Genomic DNA, 21,242 nt, shown 5'->3' on the forward strand with positions numbered 1-21,242 from the left:
AGCAGGCCTGTTTGTGTGATACAGATAAATTGCTGTAACCGGCAAATTGGAGGCAATTTCAGCAGAGACTCCTAGGCTTAAACTTCTTTCACCTCCAGAGGGTTGTCCTTGTTAACAGGCCTGAGAAATGACTGGACCAGATTGGAGAGTTTGGGTTTCCGCTATTATGGGACACTTTAAATCAGGTTTTATCTTCTGAGTCTATCAAACCAGCACCCCCACGAAATTACTAACAAAGATACCCAAGTAATTATGAAATAAAGTGTTGATGCAAAGCAAGCTTAATCACTCCCTAAAGCTGCTTTCTATCTCTACCACATTTTAATTGGAATGGACCAGTATTTTATTTTTTTGACACCTCCAAATTCCCTGTGACAGAAATGTTCACTACTCTTCGTTCTGGTTACACGTATTTAGCTCCCCATGATAGGAGCTGGTGCAAGATCATCAGCCACTGACAGATCATTAGTGGCATTCAAGGCAAGTTCATGAATTCCATCACACAAGGCATTTCAGAACCAAAATACAAGGTACCAGGTGAGCAGCGGCTGAACGTATGACGAGGCTAAGATTAAAAACTTTATTTTTATACAAAACAATAATAAATCCAAGCAGATAATGAACTAGGTGTATCTTCTCATTTTCCACCTTTTCTTCTTTTCTCAATATAGTCTATCCACAGTTCCATGTCAAGCCACTCCATGTTCTGCAAAAACTATGATGTTTCCATCTTGTATCCATGTTTTTCTAGTTCAGCTCTGTATAGAAGAGATAGATATACTGAAACACACAGATATAATCCTGTTAATTGTTTGATTTTTTAAAAAACTACATGTACCATACAATATACGATCATTTTGGAATATCAGCGTCGCACTGCTCTTTGATTTACACCAGTAACCCTGACCTCAGTAACTCTCTAGTTCTTGAACTTCAGCTCAGATCTTGATCACTAGTAGCAACTTCCCTGTGAAAAATTCAAATATTTGTTTTAATCATAGTTATTGCCCTCTGACCCAAAGCAGCACCCACGAGCCTGCAACAACACACACACTAGAAAAACCAAAATATTATCTTATACAGTTATTCTCAAAATTTCCTTAAACCAAACAATTCTGAGTGATTTAAATGCATGTGCTTCCAAGACAATTTTAAGCTTTTTCTTTGTTTTAAAAATAGTGCACTCTGGTAGTTTTATTTATGTTTTGGTGAAATACACCTTGCAGTTAAGAATGCTGAGGGAAAGGATTGCTCTGTTGCCCTTAGCTGTGGCCAGGACAGCAAGTCAGCAACTATAATTGTTATCGCTCCTGGCCTGTCCCCACTCTGCTCCTCACCTGTCTCCAAACAGAGGGGTGCACTCTGTTTCATCTCCTCATCTTAGCATATGTGTCTCTAGATACAGAACTCCAAATCACTAAAAATATTTCATGTTACTTTATGTAATTAGTAGTGGAATCTTAACAATGGAGGACTGCAGTATTTGCTTTCTAGAGATGAAATAAAACCGTGTTGCAACCAAGCAACATTGCAAAGCAGCATACAGTCACCAATTGTACAGGCTACAATCAAAGCCAGTTAGGGAAGGTTTGTCTAGATCAACTATGTTTATCAAGAATTATAATATCTCTTGAAAGTCTGTTTCATTACATATCAACCTGTTTTCCAATGTTACAGCTTAACCATCTTTCAACATCATAAGGAAAAACTCTACCAAAGATCTTTTATGTAGAAGATACAAAAATAATTGCTTTTGCTGGAGTACAACAAGGGAGATCAACCCAGAAACTGTTTAAGGAGGCTGTGTTACAGACAGTTTGCTCCTCATGCAACATACTGAGGTATTAATTATAAAATCTGGCTTTGTTCTGATGCTTGAAACAATTTAAGTTCTAATTATGCATCAGTAAAGGATTACTGAAACAAGTGACAAAGAGGATTAAGCAACTGGTTTAGAGGTACCCAAATTGCTATCGCTTTCTTTAAAGCATGTAATTAACAATTACTTTGCTGTTGTTGCTCATAAACAGCATGCTCATACCACAGAAGAGAACCTTAACATTATTACAGATCACTGATCTCTGGAAAATTTGTCCATTTGGACAAAGAACAGCAGTGCTATTTGAAAGTACAGACAGAAAACTCTGCACAGCACATAGTACACAAGAGATAATCTTGGAGGTCTTGCCATTAATCCTTGCAGCACAATTCAGAACTCTCACATATATGCAGGAAAGCCATTGGAAAAGGATCTAATGGCAAACTGAGAAAGTGTGAACTGTGCTGCAGCTTGCAGAGATCTCTGCACTGTATAAGCTGTGTAACAGAGCAAAAGTCTGTCCCCCTAATATCATAAGGCATATTTCAGGGGTCACTAGAATTATTAAAAAAAGAAATGCTGATCAGTACTTCAGACTGCTGTAAACCCTAAGTCTGGTTCAGAAAGGTTTTAAATAGAAAAACAGAAAGTAGAGCTTTGGCTTATTCCCATTTCAGAGCTCTATTTTTTTAAATTAGGTCGATTTCAAACTTTCAAATATTAAACAATCATTGCCATTTTAAACATTTTACCCACCTTCTAGAATAGTTAGTTAAAATAAAATTACCTTAACTGATTGGAGAAATCATCTTCTACATTGTCATCATCCCAATTGTCTTCCCAGACATGTGCATCTTCATCTTCATCTAAACCAGTCCAATCTAAAGACAGAAAAGGAGGTCTGTTTATTGTATGCTGCATTGCTTTGGTACCATGTGTCCCTGACAGATTAGCTCAGCCTCTGTGTAAGGCAGATTTCTGTTAAGTTTAACAGAGAAGTCTGGATCACATTCAAGTGTTTATGAGACAGAAAGATCTAAAACATGCCTCACAATTTCTTGAATTACAATAAAAGTGAAACTTGTTTAAAAAAAAATCATTACACACTTCACATCATGGTTTGCAAGATTACACATTCATAAGAGACATTTTTCATACAAATGGACAAACTGTAACACTATTGTAAAAAGAAAGCAACATTGAATACTTGACTCCTAAAAGCTCAACAAAAGGTATGAGATTCCAGTTTGTATTTAAATAGTTTTTTTTCAGAATAAAAAAAAGTAAACATGCATCAAATGCTTTTGCCAAAACAGAGGCACAGATCCTCCTTTCACTTGGATCAGATGCAGTCAGTCTATGGATAAATGCCAAAAACTTCTCCATGATGCAGAAGTAAAGGCAAATTGAAACAGGCATCTGCAAACAGCAGTTGATACCCATAACCAGCTATTTCTGGGTTCCCGAGAGAGCAGAAGCTGTTCCCTTACAGAGGCAAGGCACTAAATGCCCATTTGCTAACCTTATTTCTGTTTTTCCTATAAAAAAGTAATCTGGCACATCATTCTTAACAAATTACTTATTGCCCACTTAATGCATCGTTATTAAAAAAAATTATGATCAAACGAGTTTAGAAAAATGATGAAAATTGAAAGCTCAGAATCACCACGAAAACACAAGTGGGCTTAATTCAATTTTTTTGAGTTTCTCAGTTTTCCCCTAAAGAACAACACCAAGCTTTTCAAATGTTACCAAAACAAAAGAAGCCCCTAATTCTGCCACTTGTATTTCTCAAAGTCTGTTGGTGTATTTGTAGAGTTCTTCCCCTTACAGTTCAGAGAGCCATTTTCTGCCCTTCTACTGAGGACTAAGGCCTAAAGTAACATTAAACACTGATGGAGGTATGGGGGAGGGGAAGCTAGCAGGGTAAAAGATTAAAAACAAATTCCCTGTGGACAGCTAACTTTCTAAGAATTAAGCCTGGTCTTTGCATATTTACCTCCTTTTTTAACACTGACAGGCAACAAAATTAATATTTGAGGTTCACCAGGACACAAAAATCCATTTGTAACTGACTAAAGACACATGTATAAAAGGCATTACAATTAAGCTTCCCTAATCATATAAATTATATAATGAGAAAAGACGAAGGACCATAAAAATCCTGCTATAAGAGCAAAAGAAAAAAAAAAACTAGGAAGAAAAGGTGAAGAGAAAATGCAGATTAAAAAACTGTTTTATTTGAATTTAGTTGTGTTGCTAATTGCTCAAAGGGAAGGACTTATAATTTAGAACCACCTGCAATAAGCTTTGCCTATTTATATACAATTGATTTTTTTTCTGTTAAAATAAAAAAGCTTTACCCATTATTTATCTGGGTTTCAAAGATAAAATAAAAGAAGGCTCAAACTAGTTTAAAATTATGAAGTCACACTTTTCTATCTGCAAACATACAAGTAGCTCAGAAAGAACTACAAACTTGGAAAAAAAAACCTGCTAGTAACTTGTATCCCGCACAACAAACAGCAGCTTCAATCATAAAAGGTCAGTTGGGCAGACTGTGAAAACATGCTCCAAATCACGCTGAGTGAGGAGGAGTCAAAAGGCCCATGTGATCTTCCACACTGAGGAGGGGAAGAGTGTGAAAATAAAGCCGGAATTACATTCTCATCACTGTAGCTACAAGATTCTACAGCATCTGTATGTTGATACTACACTCCACAATTGCATGATACAGTTATCACTCCCAGCTACGTTATATGCCTGTGACTGAATAAAAGTTAAAAAATAAGGAGCATTATTGGGGATTGAAAGTATTAAGAGCATTTGGAAGCCCACTACCTGTAAGTATTACTAATACACATTGTAATTCTAATTTTGTCATGGCTGGACTTCTTAAGAATGTATTTTAATACACTGATCACTGATTGTCCTATTTTTGCACTTGGGAAACAAAAAACAATTTTTAGAATTTATCTGGGTTTTCTTAATCCTCTCCTGTATTATTTTACACATTACATTTTATACTCTAAAATGCACTGTACAAAAAATTCTTAGGTGATTGATTCCCATACACTTAAATCTACCATACTACACTTCACAGTGTCCTATAAAAATTGGATATGTCTGCTTTTGATACATAAACTTGATTTGATAAATTGCTTTAAGAAAAATTTTAAGTTGGAATAAACCCCAGGAGCCAGTGTTTTCATCCCTTAACACAGCTTTGCATTATCTGATTTCCTTTGGTTAAAACCTGGGTAATAGAAGACAAAGTTCTATTGGCGTTTTAACTTGAAAGAACAGTGTGGGATGGGTTTGAGCACAAAGTTATCATGGCTCTCTCTAAGCACTGCAGGTAACAGTCAAAGTGGTTTGAACACTCTTTATAACACCCCAAAACTCTGACCTCACTTCAAGATTCTAATGGGCCTCTTTAGAGGTTCTTATTCTCTGCAAGACAGCCTTGCTGGTGGTCACTCCTATTTATATCTCTGTGCTACCCAGAAAGCCCACATAGTACTTTGTTTTAGCAGCACAGTTAGATCCAAATAGAATTAATTTCACCTTCTGTAACAGCAGTTCGGTGCTCTGAGCAATCTAAGGTCCAGAAGCTTCAGAGACTTCCCCTAATGGGAATACTTAACGCACATTAAGATAAACATTTTTTTCCTGTTTAGGAAATACATATGAAAAAGAAGAGATCTTCTTCAAAGTTTACTTTAGCTATTATTTCACTTAGGTTATCAACTTTTTCTGTCAACAAGGGGAGAAATACAATTTTTACCAGTACTGAAGGATTCAGGATACCCAAGGCCACGGAGAAAACATATATTATGAAAACATTACAGAAAACGGCTCCTGACTTTTCATCCATCATGCTAGATATAATTTCTCATTATCCACAGCTTAAGACAATTCTCAGAATTAAGGGCATAGAAAACAAACATGTCCTAATAGGGATGTTTCCCAGATTATCTCTGCAAAGGGACAGTGAGTTGTTTTACTGAATTCAACTTCCTTATTCAGTATATTTGTACCTATGAAAAGCAAACCAACACATGAATATCGGTGCTTCAAAAGTAAAGATTTTCAGAGTAACTACGGAGCGCATCATTTCCTTTTCACGTTCGTTTCCATCTCACACACAGTTTCCAGCGCTCATCCCTCCTCTCCCCTGAGGATTCTCATCTCCAGTGCCGAGAGGCGACAAGTTTCTCATGCACTGTGTTCGCAGGTCCCTGGCACAATGACACAGCACTTCCAGGGCGATGTGCCCAGCGCCGTGACACCACACAGAGCCGGGCACGGGCACGACTGCGCTCTACTGCGGCTCTGACGGGGCTGCAGCCCCTCACCGGGCGGGGTCTGGGCAGGGACCCGCGGGCTGAAGCGGGACGGCAGCCCAGGACAGCAGCCCAGGACAGCAGCCCAAGACCCCGCGGGCCGGCCCAGCACACAGAGCACCCCGAGCACAGCGCCCCGGGCCCGCCGCGGCCTGCCCGCCCCGGCCAGACCAGGCCGCGGCCCGCACTGCCGCCGCCTGCCGCCCCGCCCCGTCCTGTCCCGCCCGGCACCTTCGGCGGGGAACTCCTCGAACTCGTCGTCCTCCTCCAGGAGCCCCAGGTCCACCGGCTGCTTCTTCTCCGACATGCTGGGCCCGCCGCGCTCCCGCCGCCCCGCCCGCTGCGATCCGCCGGCCGCGCCTGCGCCGCTGCCGGGCCCGGCCCGCGCCTGCGCCCTGCCCGCCCCTCACGGTGTCCGGGCGGAGCGGGTCGGGCTCTGACCCGAGTCTGTGTGCTCGGTGCTGTGTGGGGACAAGTCCTCCACTGCAACGTCACACCAGACTCCCCAGGCCGAGCACGCCCCTTCTCTTCACGTTCTTTCACTCTTGATTTATGTTCACGCAAAGCCTATCAAGTATAAGCTTTCTGTCCTTAAACTGGAACTCCTGCTGTTGGTCGGGTCTTTTTCCCCCTTCTGGAATTTTAATAGTGCTTCAAAACACCAGGGGAAGTTTAGGTTGGACATTAGGAGGAATTCCTTCACAGAAAGGGTGGTTAGGCATTGAAATGGGGTGCACGGCAAGGTGGTGGTGTCACCATTTGAGGAAAGACTAAATGTGGCACTTGGTACCGTGGTCTGGTTGGCATGGTGGTGTTGGGTCATAGGTTGCACTCGAGCACTTGAGACATCTCTTCTGACCTAATTGATTCTGATTCTGTGAGAACTTACTTACTATCTCTGAAATTCTGTGTCCATCACATCTAAGAAACGAGCAGCTTGAAAGGGAGGTTATGGCTAAGTTCAGGATGTTACGTGAGAAATAGAAATGCTGTTGGTTTTTATTATTCGAAAGTGTGTTCATTTAACTTAATTCTAGATCCTGTTGATTATTTCAACAAAGGCAAAGTTCAATGCTCACTAGCCCGAACAAGTCTGTGCTCACGGAGGCTCCTATGACTTCTCTCCCGGCAATCACAACAGTACTGCTGGTTTGGTGGAGGGGCTGGGGGTTTTTTCCCCGTGCTCTGTGAGAAGCTGATTCACAAGGTTTGCACAGCTGGGTTATACTGTTTCCTAGATTTAAAGTCAGAGAAACAGTGAACAAAACGCTGGTGTGGGAATTCATATATTGTTGAGTTCCAACCCAGTGTAATGTGTTCTGGCATGCAGCCACAATTAAGGCGAGGTGGGAAATGAGCCCTTCTGCCAGGTTAAAGGTCTAATCAAGCGGTCATGTTGTAGGGTTTTTTGTGACAGAAGGATTGGCTGACAATGATGACTGTGAAAATTATGATAACTCTGGTTTAATAAATGAGTATGTGGAATCTAGTTATAACTTAGCTGGGATTTTTAGCAAGTCATGTGTTTTGAAATAATAGATATATTGCTCTAAGAGAGTACAAGATAAAGTCATAAAGTGCATAGGGGTCTGTCCTATCAACAGCTTGCAAAGATCCATGATCATGCAGTCACTAATGCCCATATTTAAACCTTCTTGTTTTTGCCTAACTAAACTGAACTATGGAGTTTGGAGCACCCAGGGAAATACTGAGATGTGCAACTGCACCTAAATTATCCAAGAAAAAAATGTAACTTTGAAACCCTTATGGACAATTATCTTCAAGTACCACTGAAGCAGGAAGCAGCTTAATCTTGTTTTGAAGACTTTCCCCGCATATCTGCTGTAAAGAAAAGATACAGCAGTCCTTTCCCTTTTTCTCTTCCTTCTTTGCCAAGCTGCTGGTTAGGAAACTCTGGAGTGCAAATAGAAAGAAGAATCTGTACTTCTCAAGGGCATAAGGCCAGCCACTGCACAGTGAAACAAGGACTTCCAAAGAGTGTCTTACTGATATAGAGACTGATCAGAGTCAGTCTCGGGCCTGAGGCCTCCTTTGCATTTCCCACCTCTGGAGCTGAGCATTCCCATATCACCAGTAAGACAAATTTAATCTTATGTTACCACCAAAAAATCTACAGTGTCAAATTCTCCTCCTTTCATTTTTAATCTCAAAAATTTTGATGGTTCTTTTCAATTTGTGGTTTCTGGAGTTTTGTCATTAAATAAAGAGCTTACCTCTTTTTTAAAGAGGAGAAAAATAAGTTTCTGGTCCAAGCAATTAGAAATTAGCTTGAAAATATGAACAAAATGTCTTCCAGATTTACTTATTTCTCTTGTAGGATTGCTTTAAAATAATGGTTTTAAAAATAAAAGCTCTATATCCATTGCTTTAAATCTAATACCACAGGTTTTGGAAGCCTGGAATTTTATTAACTTATCTAGCCTTTTTAGCCTATGAATGCATGGATTCAGAGCTCACTTCACCAAACCCTTTAACTGTCTGGTAGGAAGGTCCCCAAGGGGATAGGTATCTGCCATGCTGTGTTTCTCTCATCAAGGTAAGCCCATCCTACATTGCCTGAAGGAGCTGATGTGCAAATCATTCTCCAAGCCAGCCTACTAGACCTTGCAGGAAGAAGTTCCAGGTGGGCAAGGCGACAGGCTTGTTTTCAGATTTCCACTGTGTGCAAATTGGATTTGACCTGGTGTCAGTGCCAAATGCTACAGCCACAAGGCTGTTTGCTGGCTATTTGGAGATCAGACTTTTTCTCTCTTCCAAAGTATATTCAGGTGTTTTCACTCATGGTAGAGGAGATTTGACAAGTAAATAACTCAATCTGCAACACCAAATACCCTACCAAGGAGAAACTCTCCTGGCAGCTGGTGGAGGGGGGTGACATACCGTATCCCAGATGTATGCTCTTAACAACCAGACTGTACAGTAAACAAATAGAATTTATTCTTCTGCAGGTAGTTGGTAGTTGTTAGAAAACACTGGTTTTAGTGCTGGTCTTGTGACTCTGATTTCTTAGCAGAGGCAGAGTATTAAATCATATTTTCTTAAGGTTTCTTGCTTGCCTTCTCAGGTAGCTTCCTAATCACTTTTTAGGCTTTGTATACCCCACACTCCACTGCCCCCAGGAAGCATGTAAGGAACTTAAATTTCTCCACCAAGAAAAGATATCTTTGAGTTCCATGAAGCATCACAGTATGTAAAAATGTAGTGATGCAGTTTATAATACTCAAGCCTTTTGGTGGACCCAGTCTCATGGAAGAGTCTTAATTCTTTAGAGAGAAGAGCATAAGGATTCAGCTTTCCAGAGTAGATTATCCAATGTGGAAAGATACTTGACACTTTAGAGGAGAGTGTCCAAGCACCAAGTACAATCAGAGTTTCATCGTTTCTGGATGGACCATAGAGAATAAGAGTTGCCTTTCAGCATCTACCCTATGCAATCACAGTGGGGGAAGGCCATGGACACCAATAAAGAGCATACTGCCACTGATTTTTGTTTTGTTCTTCCTCTGTGGCAGTCTCAAGACTGATGGCAACCTCTGCAGTCACCAAGCCTGTATCTCACACGGACAGAGAACACACAGAGCAAAGATCAGTTCTGATAAAATTAGGGAAGGCACTTCCTACATTCCTGAAACAGCAAAAGAGATCTGCTTTCTTGGGGCTGTAGCCCCTGCACAGCACATCAGCTGCATGCTAAATAGGTTGGTTTTCCAGGACCAACAAACTGACACTCTTGGGTGCTTCAGCAGAAAGATCAACATACCTGTCTGATGGAAATTAAAGGAAAAAAATTCCTATAGATTTCAGTGGTTTGAGATGACTGTCTTTATTGAAACCTTAACTTCAATATACCCTTAACTGGTAGCATGTTTGAAATAATTGAACAAGACAATCCTGAATAACTCATCAGTACCTCTATTATTCTTTCCAGAGCTACACAGCAGCTATTTACTCAATATGATTTGTTTTAATTTTTTTATTCAGCATGTTTTATGCATTAGTATCAGAAAATCCTGTCTTTCTCTTGGCAAATGTTACTGCAAGTTGTCTAGCAGGAAGGTGGATTATGTATATTTATTTATTCAGAATGTAATTTGCATAAATGAAAAATGGAAATAGAGCATCTTTTTTTCTGAATTAGAGCCTTTTTTTTTCCTTCAAGGTGAAACAAAAAATGCGTGTAGTACACTCGTTCAGATTTCCAGATTTTTTTGTGTGTGGAACTATTGCCAATTTTGATGCCTAGGCCCATTTTCTTCAACTTCGACATTTTAATGTCTGAAAGCATATTCTGAGAATAAGATTAAGAAGAGGAAATAGAACATTTTGCTTATAAGCAATTAAATTATAATATATATATTATAATTATATATAATTGCTTATAAGCAGTTAAAGGTGTCCTGTTGAAAAAAATCTTAGAGCCATGGTAAGGATTTTAGATACACTGGGTAAACTGTTGGTTTGGAGGTCTGCATGGTTCCAGGTTACCATACCATTCTCTATTCCGAGAAACCCTATGCTGCAAAATAAATTGGCACTGTATGTATTTGATCCAGCTGGCCTCATCAATATCATGTGAAGTCTGTGTGCACAGACCTACATCTACTGACCCACCAGCCCGACCAGTGGTGCCTACAAAGCTTGTCTGGATGGGAGACGGACTGTCTTATGGGCCAGGCTAATAGATATGCAGGAATGCACCTAATTCCTGGGGGAAAAAAGAAAAAACCAACAACATAGGAAAGGTTATTTCTGTTGTTACATTTCAGAATGTGTGAATTACTGTGCAGCGCAGAATATCTGTCCTCTGTTATGCAGCATATTGGGCAGGCCAAGCACTGGTTAATGCATCCTGGGGATCCCTTCAGAGATAGTGTTCTCTGTCTCAGGATAGTGCTGCATTTCATGCTCTAGTTTTTTGGGTTAAATTGAAATGAAAAGCATATCCTACATTCAGTGCATCTGGAGGTTAGGAACAGATTGCCCTGTTTCTTTCGATAGCTCTGTGCTGCGCTGGACCCATGGCATTATTCCTGAGGTCAGTGCATTTGGTTTGCTACTATTTATTTATTCAAGTCTGCAGAGGTCCTCTTGTTCTCTGCAGCTGCTCCATCATTCACCAGCACCTCCTGGTAGCCCACCCTGCTCCCACAGCCCATCCCTTCTCACAGTTGACCCTCATGGAGGTCAGGATGCGATTAGGTGGCTGGAGATCATAAGGAATATTAATCACAAGGAACACTTGGATGTTGCTTTACAGACTTCCTTATGTGAAATACACTGTGGCAAGCTATCAGGTTACCGGTGGCTAAAACAGAAACAGTTCTCTCTTTACCCTTGACAGTCAAGAGAAGGTTTGATTTATTTTCTCATTTTCACTTGATCTAAAGGCAGCTGGGCAGTATTGCTACAAAGCTCTAGCTGTGTGTCACTGTAATAGGGGCAATGTGCTTGTTCACTTCTGCTCTCTTCCTCTGTCTAATTGTTCTATTGTCTTTCTGTTTTCTCTCCACATTTGGGCTGACAAAATGTCTCCTTGGGTTTAGCCCTCTAGCCAAAACTTAGCGGGCTCCTAATCAAGAACTAACACCACCAGCAGGCTATTTCCTGCCTTTGTTTACCATTCCTGGTATCATCTTTCTTCTCCTCTCAGTCTATCATTGCAAATTTTCAGCATTATTTTCCTTTGACTCTTCCCCTGGATAGGGTGCAGGAAGTTTCCTAAATATTATTTCTCTTTCATTTTCTGGCCACTCGATCTCTGGCCTCCCAGCTCTGCGTCCTGGAAGAGTAGCAAATGCATTCAGAACCAGATTTTACAAAGCCAAGTAATCCTGGGATAACTGAATATTCCACATATCAGCAGAATGTTTATTGCTGAACCTCGAAGCAAATTGTATAGATGTTTTGAACATGTAAGATAATCACAGCGTAATTCATCATTAGGTACCATTCACCATGACTTGCATTTCCATGCAACTATCAGGACTATCAGGGTACAATTCAGTTGCCTAAAAAAAGGTTTCTAAGGTAGGTTGAGATGCCCTAAAACACAGGGCTACCTGATGTAATTTGGGAGACCCTGGCCCTTCCCAACTGCAGCTGATCATGGGACAAAATACCCCCGAGTTTCTAAAATGGAATCAGTTGCCTATGTTTAGGTGACTGAATTGCACTCCTACCATATCTTGGAATAACTGTGTTTAGTGTTTTAGTGTCTTTTTCATGTTACTGCATAACTGCTTTCATTTATTTCTGCCACATCTACCCAGAGAATACTACACTGTGATAACCTCAACATGAGATATTCACTTGATAGGTTAGTATGGCTCTTTAGGAGTCAGGTGCACAGACTTATCCATCTCAAACGTGCTTCTACCTTTACGTATCTAGATAGTGGCTAAGGTGGGGTCACAATGAAGCTCAACCCAAATAAAATCAATGTTGTAGCCTGGAAATAATAATTAAGCATTATTTCTGATGTTCTGATAGGGAAGCAGGGCTTTTCATTAGCATTCCTGGCAAAGTGCAGGACTTACTGATACTTAGAGTATTTCAAGAGCAGGAGTCAGGCCACTGAACTTGAGGCCACCCTCACCGTAGGGAGCTTACTCAGACAATCCCTCTGTCCTCTCAGTTCAGAAAAGAGAAAAATTAGGCTCTTCAAGGTGGAGATTCAGAGCACCTGGCAAAAGTATCAGCCCTGAAATGTAATTTGAAGGGACCTGTCTCACCTCTGACTATGCTAGGAGGACTTGCTCCATAATTATGTATGAAGACTCAGGGGATGGAAATAATCTCTTACAAGTCCATGTAACAGCAGTTACCCTTGTTGGCCACATTTCTCTGGCAAAGTTCCTCCAGGGACAGTTTTATCCTTAAATGTATCTGTTTAGCTTGCTTAACAGCTCAGCAATGCCCCCAGGAGCTTCCCCGGTGTGTCTGGTGGGAGCTGGCAGTAGCAGTTAGGTGTCACTCAGAGCTTGCTGCTGGTGTTGGCTTTTCCGTGCCGGCAGGCAGAGCGTTCTTACTGCCCTTCCACTCCCTTGGGGCCTGCTTGTCACCAGCCCTGGCTGCTGTTCAGCTGTTCTGCAGTGTCACAGGCAACACAGCCTCAGCTCAGGGAATTTCACTTAATTTAATTTACACAACCTTTTAATTACTGATTTGTGACATGAGAGGGGGAAAAAGAAAATATATACTATTGAACAAACACTCAGGGAAACACCTTTTCTTACCTTTCTTCAGGCTCTCCTTCAGTCAGACACTTCTCTCTCCTTTCTCACCACAGCTCACTTTGTTTTCACTGCAATTCACTGCTTGCCCTCCACTGTTCCTTGCTTCTTACTGCTCCTGTGCCCCAGTGTGGCTCATCCAAGGCCTGTGAAGAAGTGTTGGCTGTTGGTTTACTTCCTAGGCTTGCATACACATCTTCATTGCAAACATATCAGGAGAAAGAGATGGCAGAATTTTATCACATAGATTTATCCAGTGAATGAAATTCAGGTGTCTAAGGCATGTTTTAATGCTGCAGCCATGGAAGGAGCTCCTGGGAGGTACAACACAGGTGCCAGCAGTGCAGGCCCAGCACAATGCATGAGCAGGACCACCACACTGGCCACCCCAGCTCCTGCTCTGCCAGCTGCTGCACAGTCAGAAGGGCAGCAAGGCCACCCTGGCTGGAAAAGTAGAGTAGCTCCTGTGGCGTGACCCAAAGCATTACTTTTTATATGCAGAAACACAGAGCCCCTAAGCTTCTCCTCATCCATCCTGCAAAGCAGAGGATACCTTCTTCCCCAGAGCTGCTGTTAACCTGTAATGTCTTCTTCAGCAAGAATAGAGGTTTTGATGAATCATCTAGTGGTTTACCACAGAAATTAATGGAGATATGCGGTGCCACTAGCAGAGGTGGCAATTAATTTCTTTCTAAACAAGGATACTCTTGGGAGCTTAATTGGTCTTTTTTTTTTGTCTTAGATTACTAAGTGAAGTAGATGCAGTATATGACAAATCAGAGCCACAAGGAACAATTCAGGCAAGTCCTGGTCTTAATTTGTCTCATCCAACTCATGAGTACAGCAGCCCAGGGAAGACTCTGGGCTGTTGTATGTACAACTATGAAAAACTGATAGTCCTTTTTGTTTCTGTTAGACAGTAATTTATTTTGAATTGTATTTTAAAGAAAACCCTAGAACACAAACTTTTAACTGTTCCTACCTTGCTTTCTTTACTTGCACATAAATCTTTTGTAGTTTTCTTAGCTCCATAGCAAATGCAGTAGCACCAGTGACAGCTGGAATTCTTATAAAAACAGCATCAGAGTAAGTGCTGATTGTATGTCAAACCAAACTACAAACTGAATGGTTTTACAGAGTGTATATATATATATAATCCTTTTGTCTATGTTGTATACATATACATAGGTTAATATATTTATTTGTACAGCACTTTTTGTACAGGTAAAGTATACAATTAAGCAGGCTCATATGAGAGTACAGTGATGCTAATTATTATTTTAATAGACAAAGTAAATTAAAAGTGGGTAGGGTCACCTACAGCAGTATATTACAACAAAAAAGATTTGAGTACATTGTTACTGAGGTTGGCTGAGAAAGAAAGTAAAAGATCAAAACTGATTGTCATGTGAAGGAGTGCATTAGGAAATAGCTCCCTCAGTTTTACTGTTTCTGGCTTGTATCTTTTGTAATACACAATAGAAGAGTCTTTTCTCTGATTTCCTTTTAAGCCTTTAGCACAATCAAAAGCTGGAGGTATTGTAAAGAAAATCTGCAAATAGCATGGAAATGTCTTGTGGTGACATTCTTGTTCAGGCTCTGGGCCTGCTTTTTGAAAGATTCCGAACACACAGAGATGCCAATGCTAAGCACTTCTGCAGGTCAGATCTTTGAGATCTGGAAGGTTTTTTTATAATCTTATTTTCATGTTCTTGCAAATCTAGATAGTCATTTTTTGCCCTGTGTAGTAGCACAAATTTTATTAAAACCATTGAGAACAGCTATCTATGACTTAAGTCAACTGTTTTGTGCTTACTGGTCAGATATATAACTTTGGTCACCAGAGAACATTTTCCCATCTTTCAGGAAACTGTTACTATACTTAAAGACAACAATAATTATTTTTTTAAAAAAGTCTCTGAAATGCTGGGAGTTTTAGATCCTCTCTATTGCATCATTCCACCTGACTATGGCACCATCTTCTCAAAAGTTCCTGCACATTAATGGCAAATGATTTATAGGCCATAGAAAAAGTCAGTATCTCAAAAAAATAGATTTTTGGTTTTGTGTTTCATTGCCTTGTCATCTGTAGGGAAAAGTCCATTTTTGCCATCGTGTTTTCACTCAAAAGTGGTTTGAGGTGGCTGCAGTCTGAAATATAACCAAAACAAAACAATAAGGTTTGAAATTGTATGTTCAATGTTTATGAAAGCTGTATGTAAGCCACAAGGAAAAATAAATTTGAATAATCACACACAGATCTGAGAGCGGCAACTGAAGCAATGGCTCCTCAATTCCCAAAAATGTGACTAAATATAGAATTTGATTTTCCCAACCAGTTATCACATGCATCGTTCATTGGCGCAGTGTAACTGAATACATCCAAATGCCCAGCTCTTCAGCTGTAAGAGTTTAAACCCAAAGCTAAAAAGAGAATTGAAAAAATAGATGTGCTTTTTAATGCTGAAAGAAAGAGGTTGACAGATCTCCCCTATGCTGTCAAATATTCAGAATTCCTAACTGAGTTATACAAGACTATTTAGAAACATCATATCTTTTCATGCTGTTAGTGACCCTGAGGGTTTCCAATATTTGCCAAGGACTTGTGACAGCTGCCTTTTGGGTATAATGGAAAACCACCTCCTCTTAAAAGCACAAAGCAACTAGCAATTGGCCTTTAGTTCTGCATGCAGCCAAACCTTGTGTACTGGAGCCCAGATTCTTTGAGGTATTACAGTGTGGGTTTCAGTCATCTTGTGTTCACAGAACAACCTCCATATTCCTCAAAATTTGGGCCACAGTCCTGACAATCCTTTAGCAGTACTGGTTTTATACCTCTTCTTGCGGCAATTCCATCTTCTCTGCATTTTCAATCACTTTCAGAAATGCCACTATAATATAGTAATTTTTCTCATATAAAGTACTGATTCAATTGACGGAGTCATATGGCCTACATTAATTATTTTAAACAGAACAAAAATCCAGTCTATTTGAGATGTGCATAAAAGCAAGCAAAAACTGTGAATACAGATTTGCTAAAACAATGTGGTTGGTCATCTTAATAATAAAATTTCATCTCCTTTTTAATATGTATATATTATTTGTAGATCGTATTCATTTATTCATGTGGTATTTCTGTGTGGTTTATACATATATTATATACACGATGCAGATGGTCCTTTGCAAATTTGCATGAACTTATTGAACAAGCACATCTTGAAACACTTACTGAATAGAAAATTTGAATTTTTTTTAAAGTTTAGATAATGAGCTTCAAATGATAAATTTTAATTTTCTTATATGGCTAGTACTACTTTATATTAAAGCTTCACTAAATGGGACAATTTTTCAGTGGAGTTTACTTAATGTTAATCTATTCATTTGAGGGTAAATGAAGAATTTAATGGTGAAATGATATAACTAGAATATAGTCTCAAGTGGTGTGTTAGGTTTATCAATCAGTGAAAATTGTGCACTTGAGTGTAAAAGCACGTGTTTATCCCTATGATTCTTGCTACCTCAGTTAATTGAAACCCTTTTTCCACCCTATTATCAATACTTGAAAAATAGCTCCAACCACATCTATTAACCAGTGTCTTAATAGACCCTTTATCAGCTTCATATAAATTGCACGTATTTCAGTAAAAAGCAATTTCACTAATATGAGGGTCAGTTCTAGGGCTCACTGGAGGTGTTCATTCCAGAGGTGTTAGGACGCAACTGGATGGATAGATAGAGATGGATAGAGCTGTGAGCTTGGTCTTCAATCCACTGAAACACTGTCCAAGGTTGGAGGTTCAATCTGATTAACACTCTCAGTCTTCATTAATTTTGACAAAAGCAAGGTATGCTCATGATGAAAATTAGTTAGACATGACCACTTCCACAGGGAAATCTAAATCAAACTAGTAATATGTGTTTTTAAATTTACTTTTAAAAAAACCCAAAAAACTTTAAACTTGAAACAGAAGAATACACCAACACTGACATGTCCTAAACAACTCTGAAATGAAAAGTTCTTGCTTTCAAAGCAACTTCTCAAATTTTCACATATTTCCTTTCTCCCATGGATACTTGAATTGAATGAAAAATAAATATAAATTTTCTGCTCAGTGTCTCCTGAGGTCATGGACAATTCAGCTGTGCTTTACTGTGCCTTAAATAAAATCTAAGTACTTCCATTTCACAAACCCAACATATAAACCACGTTTCTGAGCATGCTCCAACCTAATTTTGCTGAAGGAAGCTTCTTCCACTTTCCAGTCCTTCTGCTTTCCACACCTGCCTTGCTCTTCACATGCCCTTTTTGGTTCTCCTCTGTTGATTTTCATGCTCTGCCTTTCTTGGCCAATTGTCAACCTCATGAATCAACAGTAGAAGGAAAATGAAAACATCTACAAAACAGGAGGAAAAAATGGGATATGAGATGCTCAGCAGTGTCTAATCTAGTGCTACCTAAAACTTTCTAAAGGCTTCTCTAATCCTTAAAGGCATCTTGGAGCTTCAGATCCATGGGGTTTCACCTCTTCTGAGAGATTACCAACTACAACAGATACTGCTCTCCTTTTTGTGTCCAAGTTGTTTAATCAGTTCTGTCAGATGTGAGGATACAGGTAAAAGGCAATTATGCTGGATAATGCTTAGTTTTGGAGACATTCTTTCTCATGGTTAATTTGACTCCCAGTTCCTCAGAGAAGCTTGTTGCCATCACACAGAACAGAGCTTTACAGTGTTGAAGGGGTACACTGGATGAATAACTTTTTGTTTACTGATAGTTCTTTGTGTAGATCTGTCCCTATGTTCTCCATCCATGATCAGTGGAGCTTTGAGAATTAACATAATAAGGATCTATACTCAGTTCTATGGGGAAGTAATATACTGGAAGCATTTGCATTACAAGTGAGTAAATAGCTTTCCTTTTAGTCTTAAGGCACAGTTTCATGGGACCATATAGTATGTAGGAAGGCAGAGCTGTACTACATTTATCAAGCCATGCATAGTTTAGTGCTTGTGGCACAGCAATTCTTAGGCAGGAAAAAAAAGCCCGCATCACAGCCATCAGAGCAGAGCTATAGATCTGACCCAGGCCAGCATAGAGCTCAGTGCCATGCTAACAAACCTGATTTGTATACGGGAAATTAAGGCCTGAAGTTACAAAAAAGGGTACAACAAAGATCAGTGCTTTACCATATTTGAAAGCATATTGTTTTAATTGTCTAGACTTTAAAAAATTATACTACTGTAGGCAGACAGGGCAAAACCATAACTGAAAGCTATCACAAATACTCTTGTGCAGTGAAGAACTTCCTTTTACGGTGGGGTATTTCTTCACTGAAAGAAGATCATTGCCATAAAGAGCAGGTATTTATCAATTTTCAAAGGTCTTGGCCCATGAAAGCTAGTGTTAGATTTGGAATTTCTCTTTTGTTGCCAAGGTGACAAACACTTATAAATATACCACATCTTCTAATGTGCTTTTAACTTAGTATTTTTATGGCTTTTAAATCAGATACCATTAGCAAATATATTAGGTAATTTAGCTGAAAGACCATTTTCTACTAACACTTTTTGTTACATTTCCCCAGGTACTTCAGTAAATGTCTGTTGTGACATTGCAGTCCTGCCAGGCTTCTAGCATATAAGGATATGTAAGGTACATCTGGTAAGAATTAACATATTACCTTAGGGCTTTCTATTTTTTTGTATTGATAATTACAAATTGTTTAAAAGAAGACAAATACTAAGAATTGGAATCCTACAGTCCACTGACTTCAGAGGGTACTTCTTGAAGGTAATGACTGTGGGATTGACCAGAGGCTGTACTGTGTGTTGTTGTTTTTGGCTCCCGTCTCCTCTTTTCATAGCCTAGTAACGAGGCCGAAAGCACAGGGGAGACCATAACAGCTCCATAACTGGGCACTAACCTCTGAAAAGAAGAAGCAAGCAAATCAACAAAACCTGCATGGGTGTTTTCTTCTTTTTCATAGACTTGAAGGCCAGAGGAGACCTTTGCCATAACCTGGTGCGACACCCTGCAGAACACCAAGCCAGGAGCTCTCCTGCAGAAAGCTGCAGCCACACCGACAGCATCTTGGATAAAGCATGGTTTGAAGGAGGCTGGCTTGGAAACTGCTGCTGGTAGACGAGTTAGCAATGTGTGCAGGAGGCAGCTGTACCCTTCAGAAGGATCTTGGGAGCCATGGACAAATTACTTCCCTGTGGGCAGGTGCTGCAGGCACCAGCAGTGGAGCCATGAGAGAGCGGAGGCACCAGGGCTCAGGCTGCCTCACAAGCAAAGGCAGCCATGGTCTCTCTGACTGTGGAAGTTGTGTTTTCCTTGCTATAGCAAAACCACATCTGAATGCAGGGGCTGGGCTGTGCTCTGTTCCCAGGACCTCCATCTCATGCAAGGAGTCCCATCCTGCACCGAAGGACATCCTGGTTGGGAGTGCAACCCTGTGAGCAAGCAGGGAGGAAGAGGTGGGGTGCTGACAGAAAGAAGCAGTCATTTCAAAACACAATTTACTAAAAATTTTGACAAAGCTTGCCATCACTGAGGATTAAGCCAGTTCATAAACCAGTGAATAAGCTTCCTACAATAGCAGTGTATTAGATTGGGTGGAAAAGTCCAATGGAGAAGCATCCAGGAAACATCTTTCATGCCTGCATATTAAATTTAATCAGCCACCCCCATCTTTTAAGACTCGGCATTCATCTTCCGAAAAAAAGATGTTAGTCTCAAAGAAAAAGATGGAAAAAAACCCTCAGTCTGCTGTAACAGTTTTCTTGGCAAAGTGGGTGAGTCTTCAGGAGGAATGAATTGTGTGCGAGTCACAAAGAGCCACCCCGCGCCATAGACACTGGGCCTGTATATGTCGCCCTCGCCCCCAGCCCAGCACTGTCCCACTGGCCTCTTCATTCAGCACAGCTATCTGTCATGAAGAATTTAAGTTTCATATTTTCGTCTGTCAGTTGCGAAAAGGCCTGTCAGCTGAAGCTTACACTACCATTTGCTAAAAGGCCTATAGCCCACGCTGACAATACACTCTTATATTTGTGTTTCCAGGCTCCAGATAATCCCCTCACTTTCCTCCTCAGCAGTCCAGTTATGATGAGGCTTAAATTGCATATTTTGGGGGTTTTTAAATCCTGATTTTGCTGATAAATGCTATCAGCGGGAATGAAATGAAATACAGCACGGTTTAGCTCTTATTACCAGCATTTTGTGAAGGCTATAGAGACAGTATTCATATTAAACAGGTTAGCGTCTATAATGTCTATAGTCACAGGAACTAAATGTAGGAATGCTAATAATCAGCTTTTATCTACTTTGTCTGTTTGCCATCCCTGAATAAAACCCCCACCCATCCTTCAAACAGGATATTTCCCAGTTTGCTTCTTTAATTTGATTTGCAAAGGGAAATAAGATAACCAGCTCATTACAAATCCCCAGACAGTTGTTTTATGCTCTGAGATACTACCAAATTACTCATATAATGCCACAGAAGGAAGAAAGTGTCTAAATCCCCAAAGCACACTTTCAAACCCTAACACTTTTCCTGTAAGACTGTTGACAAAATTACCAAAATAAAAGAGCTATAGCAAAAAACTGGTCACCAACCCATCTCGATCTGGTATGTGTTTATGAGGGTAAGGAAGGGTACAAGGAATTGATCCTCACACCTGTAACTTTAGGACTACACAGATTTGATTCTCTCACCTAAAGAGAAACATAGCAATCTCATCTGAGGATTGTCAGGGGACACAGCACAGTAACCCAGGTTATACATCTGCTGTCTTTTCTCTAAGAAATTGATTTTCCAA

General features: G+C 40.1%; 1 long non-coding RNA gene across 1 annotated transcript; it reads right to left on the reverse strand.

The window, feature by feature from the left end:
* Positions 1-669: 669 nt before the first annotated feature.
* LOC114073030 lies at positions 670-6,415 on the reverse strand. Its single transcript, XR_003574268.1, has 3 exons — positions 6,397-6,415; positions 2,607-2,700; positions 670-780 (listed from the first exon to the last, which is right to left on the reverse strand). It is a non-coding gene; the product is annotated as an uncharacterized LOC114073030 (long non-coding RNA).
* Between the last annotated feature and the right edge of the window lie 14,827 nt (positions 6,416-21,242).

Source organism: Empidonax traillii, unplaced genomic scaffold, assembly GCF_003031625.1.
Source record: "Empidonax traillii isolate 1590-97213 ecotype Southwest subspecies unplaced genomic scaffold, ASM303162v1 scaffold30:size3273891, whole genome shotgun sequence".
In the NCBI taxonomy this organism is placed as follows: Eukaryota; Metazoa; Chordata; class Aves; order Passeriformes; family Tyrannidae; genus Empidonax; species Empidonax traillii.